Raw genomic sequence first — 6,135 nt, 5'->3', positions numbered from 1 at the left:
GTATGTATGTGGTGCAAAATCGGGTTTGAGTGCACCAACATACTCCAATTTTATAATAGAATATTAAATTGCATTGGACTATTATTGAAACAAATCACATATGTACAATGACAAGGTATAGCAGGTACAGAGAAACATCAAGTAATTATACATAAAACAGATGTTCTTGCAGGAATTAAATTAGCTAAAACATAGGCTAATTATACCACTACTAGAAACGAAAATAACAAAAAAATATATTTTCTGGACTCAAAACGGAGCAAATTTGGATCAGGCGAGCAGTAATAGGCCCATCAGTGGCCGGTCCACCAGCGCAGCAGAGGGGGGGGGGGGGGGGGTGGCCAGGCCCCAACCTATGCCAGGGACGCCAATCTGGCCCAGCGGGCTCCTGCCATATTTCTGACCCTCATTTTGAGAGTCCAAGTGCATTTGTATTTGTGCCAGGATCAACCACAAAAACGCACAAAATAACAGGAATGACACACAGATTTAATATAAAATACCGAGCTTTATTGATACCGAAAATAAGGTCTTACAATAGTCAAAGTTCAAATGACATAGCCATAGGCATTACATAACTAGCGATGTTCTACTACCATGATGCGGCAATTTATTACAATGGCGTGGTGGCTACTCAACAGAAACTACAGCGAAGTGGCACTTTACTCCACAAGTAGGCTTGAGCGCAGTTGAAACCCTATATCCTAGTAACTCCTTCCAGTGAATTCATTGGTCTTCGCATGGCTCCTAGTCCTCGTGGTTCGCCTCCTCGTCGATGTTGTAATCTTCCTCAGGGTCGATATCTGTGAGTCAACAACGGGTGAGTACATAAAGTACACAGCAAGCCCTAACCTTGGGGTAGGGTGAGGTGGATGGTGAAGGCTATTTGGTGGAGGCGGATTATGATAGCGGAGGTGGAAATGGTAAGGTGATATAGTGTAAAATTAATGGTGATTTTGGCCCTGGGAGAGCATTGCCCTTCTCGCCAGTTTCTGAGTTTTATTAATAGTCAGATTAACCTATTAGTTTAGTTTCATTACATAAAAGAAATCTAATCATAAGAGACCTCATCCCAGCGATTGCCCATTCCAACGACTTGGCTATTCGAATAGATTTAATAAGCTCTGTAGAGGGTGCACACTTTTCTCCACATGATAAGCACAATCTCAACCATGATCAGTGGTAGAAATAGACCTAACAAGATCTCGTACCTGAAAGACATGACCTTAGATTTCTATATAATTCTACTATGGCTTCTCAGGGGTCAGAAACACTCAAGGACTTGGATGATCACACAGCATGCAATAGATGAATACATAAAGGTGCTCGCACATGGCACAACGATAATTTTACATGGAAGACCACATAGCAACCATGCCGACCATACCACGGAAGATCACCTAGCATTTGTGTCATCTCCTGATACTCCATTGCCACACCGGCCTCATAGTAGAATTTATACTTCTATCTAACGAGGTGTGAGATCAAGTCTACCCATATAGACATGTGGTTGTATGAAATATCAGGCTAGGCGAAATGGCCTATGACCAGGTCTTTATGTGACCAAGGCGAGTATCTCCCAACAGGAACCCTCACTAGGCGATCTTGCCAAAGTAGTTTATACCACATAAACTACCACTAGTAGAGGAATGACCTTTCATCCGCTTCGATTTTGGGCTTTAGTCTCGGTATTTTTTGCGTCCGGGAGTAAAGAAAGAATTAGTCCCGGTTGGAGCTACCAACAGGGACTAAAGGCCCCTGTCCTGGCATGTTTTCGCAGCAGGCCACCTTTAGTCCCGGTTGGTGTTACCAACCCGGACTAAAGGTCCTTCAACCTTTAGTCCCGGTTGGTAATACCAACCGGGACTAAAGGGTGACCTTTTAGTCCCGGTTGGTGTCACCAACCCGGATTAAAGGTCTCCCACCCGGGACTAAAGGTACCCCACAGGTCAATTCAAAAGGAGAGTGTCCAGGACCCTGTCACATGTGGTGTACAACTGAATTGGTAAGGAGTTTATGCGCGAGGTAAGAGGTCCTGGGTTCGAATCTCACACATCGCAAGAGAGGTCTCCCTACAATTTCGTTTATTTTTCTCCTAAGGATGGACCTTTAGTCCCGGTTATGTGACCCGGGACTAAAGGACAAGACCTTTAGTCCCGGATTCATAGTCCCGGTTGGGAAACCGGGACAAGCCAGTTCCCAACCGGGACTAAAACCCATTTCTCTACTAGTGTACCCCTCACTCGCCCTTGTCTAAAATGAGTTTCCAATTACTAGATTATAATTTATTTTAACACCATTTTTATTCTCAGGTTCATCCATATCATAGAGCTTATAAAATACCTTAAGAAGCTTTATCATAACGTCAACATTCACAATTTGAGAGCTCATAACATATCACAATTCATTCAAGTAAAGAGACTATAAATTGAGTTTATTGTTTGATTAGCGGAAATGGATGGCGGCGGGTTTTATGGTGGAGGTAACAAATATATTAGTGGGGAAGGGGGACTTAGGACTTGCCTTCATTGTAATCTCCTTCTGGTTTGACGTAGTCTGGGTCCTTGCCTTCCTGGTACTCACCGTCCTCTGTCGGTCGTTGCTAATAAATAAGACTACAGCTACACAAAAGCAAATACAAAAGGCAAACATAGAACTATATGGTGGTACTAGGTAAAATAAATAAAGCTGGATTTTAGAAGAATTTTAGTGGTGGTTTCACGGAAAATGGAATTAGAATGGAGGAGATATGATTTTTAAGGATTTTAAAAAATAGGGTTTGGGAGTTTGTGGAATTTTGGGGATTTTTGGGTGCATGCAAAAGTCATGGTAATGGTATGGGTAGGTTCTAGGGTGTCTCTAGTTTATTTAGAAATTTTTTGGAAATTTTTCTAAGCAAGGAATATGGGTTTTCGACACTCTGTGTACACTAACCGGGGGTACCTAGTGTTTTCCGTGTGTAGGGCGCTATGCGGGTGAGCCGGTGTAGGGCACTGTGCTGTAGACCGGTCCCGTATGTCTCTAGTTCACGTGCACCATGTGCAAGGAGTAGGGAGGAGGTGTGAGTAAGAGTGTGTGTGTAACAGGTGGGGTCACGGTGGCGGTGGCACGCATCACTAATGTGTGGGCCCTCCCCGTCCTTCTCACTCGGTCGTCGTGGACGCTGTTTTGGTGCTAGGCCCATGAGTCAGAGGCAGAGAGGGGAACGGAGACCTCTGGCTCGCCGGTAAAAACAGAGCAGGGCGCGGGCCTTGCCGGAATTGGCCTCGCCGACGACGTGCTTGCCCGAGGCTTGACACGGATTAGCTGCCAGAGCTCCAGATACTATCCCGCGATGATTGGTGGCTTCCTCAGTCACGCTACGCGCCTACGGCGGTGGTGGCAGCTCACCGTGGCGAATGCGGTGGCACATTGTTGGGCGTGTGTGTGTGTAAGGCCTCCTACGGTCACTGGTTCACGTGTACGTGCATGCGGTGGTGGTGCGGACACTCTAGGGGAGCAGCCACGCTCGGTCGTGCCTTGCCGACGACCACCGGCGGCAATGGCAGCTCGGTGCCGGGTGCTACTCGGTGGCAGGGTAAGCTAGGTTGAGAAAGGAAGTTAGAAATGGAGGAGAAGGCGTAAGAGGGGCTCAAGGGCGCACCTGTATCCCTAATTGGCCAGCAACGCTCTACAGAGGGGAGACTCTGAGCTTGGACTTCGTGGCGACGGCGGCGGCGGATTTGGGGGAAAAAGGAACGGAGCTCGAAAGGGGAAGGGAAGACGGGAGGTGTGGGGGATATGGCGTGTTCCAGCTCAAGGCGGAGCTCGCAGTGGTGGTGGTTGAGGCGGAGGCTCACCGGCGGGGCCTTTTATAGACCGGTGAGGTCGGTGGCGACGGCAAGATCTTTTCTGCCCGCCGGCGGATATTTTCTTCTCCGCGCACGCGCTCGAGCTCGATGAGGGTTCTGGATGCTGAGCTAGATGCCTCAGCATCCCCTCGTGCTCCGATGAAGTCAGTGCTAGGTAAGGCCACGTCAATGGCGCCGGCGGGGTTCCCGCGCTAGCCTCTCTGATGGCGTTGACGCACTATGGAGCACAGGGGCAGAGGAGAGCGGAGATGGGATGGTTCAAGGCCGTGGTCAGCTAGCGCCTATGCGCTTGTCTTCCTCAACACCGGAACGGGGCCATGGTGGGGCCGGTGCAGCGAGTGCGGATGCGAGAATCGCGTTGGAGAGGACGAAGCTGACGAGCGGGTCCCGCACGCCAGTCGGAGAAAGGGGAGGGAAAGGGAGCTGCCGCGGCGCTGCTTGCTTGCTGGGGCGAGGGCGTGGCACCAGCCCACGCGGGGTAGAGGAAGGAGGAGGGATGGGCCATGCCCGTGGGCCAGGAGGAAAGGTGAGGGAGATTCAGAGCGATATGGTTTTCTTATTTATGAATTGCATTTTCTTTTTTCCCAGCATTTATTCAGAGCCTTTTTGAATGCTCTCTAAATTTGAATTCAAAGGATTTTTTTAACGGATTGTACCACCATAAGTTCAACGAGCAAAACACAACAAATCACATGTGTAACTTGGCCAAATCTATTTGCGTCAAGAACAATCCTACGCTATTAATTTTGATTTATTCATAGGAAAAGTTCAAATCTTTACTGATTTTCAAAACATGGCAAAAATTCAGGGTGTTACACCGCACGGGTATAAAAGGGGGGATGGCCGAGCGGGAGGGTAGTCCGGCGTAGGCCATGGCGGCGGTTGGTCGCTAAGTCAGCGTAGGAGCGCGGCCAGGGCAGTGGAGGTAGTGGCGGGAGCGCGACGTTGATGTCGTAGGCGACGCCGGCCGACCAATTATCTGCTCCGGCGCTGCGGTTGAAGAGCGGAGGGACCCCACGGCACGCGGCCATGGTGCCACCGCCTCTGTTCCATGGCGGCGTGAGCGCCGGCGGCGGCATCAGCGCCATCGGCGGGGTCGGCGGTGCCACCCCCACGCTCCTGACGAACATGGCCGGGCCATGCTTCGGGCAGACGCCGGGGCGAATTGCAGTGTGGACTCTAGGCGCGGCGACGAACGGCGACCTCCCCCCTCTCCGGTGCGGATCCTGTGGAAGCGACGAGGAGGGGTCCTGTGAAGGTGGATGTCGCAGAGCGCGCGACGAACTGCGCCCTGCAGCATGTAGTGGCGAAGGCCTCCGGCGTGGTGTCCGCGAATCATAGCGGTCTCCACGGTGTCGGTGATGGAGTCCACCATGCCATTCATGGAAGGTAAAGGAGTCGTCATCTTTTACCTTGCTTTGGAAGGCGCTTACAACTCCGGCGAGTCCTCCGGCAATCCCACCGGTGAACTGCTCTTCTGTTCCTTCCTGTTTCTGGCTTCTTAGCGTCAGCGGTGTGAAGTCGCGTGCGTGATAACATGTTGAGCGAAAAAGTATCGATGGATGAAAAGTGACTGATGAACAATGTTTGTACATATATACAAGCTCATTGGGCGGTTGCCTGTTGGCGAAAAGGTGCCTTTCTATGCCTATTCTAGAACTGTCATTAGCAGTTGCTAATGACGAGATTAACATAAATTGATCACTAAATAATAAATATTAACAGTTATATAGCTGCAGAAGTAAGACAAGTAAACATCATTGATGCTCTACTAATAATATTTCCAAGAAGTGCTATACATACATACATACATACATACATACATACATACATACATACATACATACATACATACATACATACATACATACATACATACATGCATGCATGCATGCATGCATGCATGCATGCATACATACATACATACATACATACATACATACATACATACATACATACATACATAAGACAGGTAAGCATCATTGATGCTCGATCTCTACCCAGGCCAATCGTGGTCATGGACCACTAGCTCACGGGTCACAACATTTTTCTTCCTGCGTGCTGCATACATGTGAAGAGCTTTGGCGTCATATGTTTTTGGTGCCTGTTCATCAACCATGCATGCCGACTGTTGTGACTGATCGTACGTTGTGGCTGCATTGATGTCCTCGACGACACTGTATGTCTGATGTATGCATGCATGGTTGGCGGCACGTAGCTGTACAACATATTGGCGTGATCGATCGAGCTTAGATTTTATTGTACTACTACGTAGCACCAACCA

General features: G+C 48.9%; 1 long non-coding RNA gene across 1 annotated transcript; it reads right to left on the bottom strand.

The window, feature by feature from the left end:
- Nucleotides 1-513: 513 nt before the first annotated feature.
- On the bottom strand, nt 514-5,485 carry LOC136485853 (uncharacterized). The gene is made up of 3 exons (XR_010766579.1): nt 5,264-5,485; nt 2,524-2,589; nt 514-803 (listed from the first exon to the last, which is right to left on the bottom strand). It is a non-coding gene; the product is annotated as an uncharacterized lncRNA (long non-coding RNA).
- Nucleotides 5,486-6,135: the final 650 nt, after the last annotated feature.

Source organism: Miscanthus floridulus, chromosome 10 (genome assembly GCF_019320115.1).
Source record: "Miscanthus floridulus cultivar M001 chromosome 10, ASM1932011v1, whole genome shotgun sequence".
Classification (NCBI taxonomy): Eukaryota; Viridiplantae; Streptophyta; class Magnoliopsida; order Poales; family Poaceae; genus Miscanthus; species Miscanthus floridulus.
The sequence above is the reverse complement of the archived record's forward strand: the minus strand, read 5'-3'. Positions and strand labels throughout refer to the sequence as shown.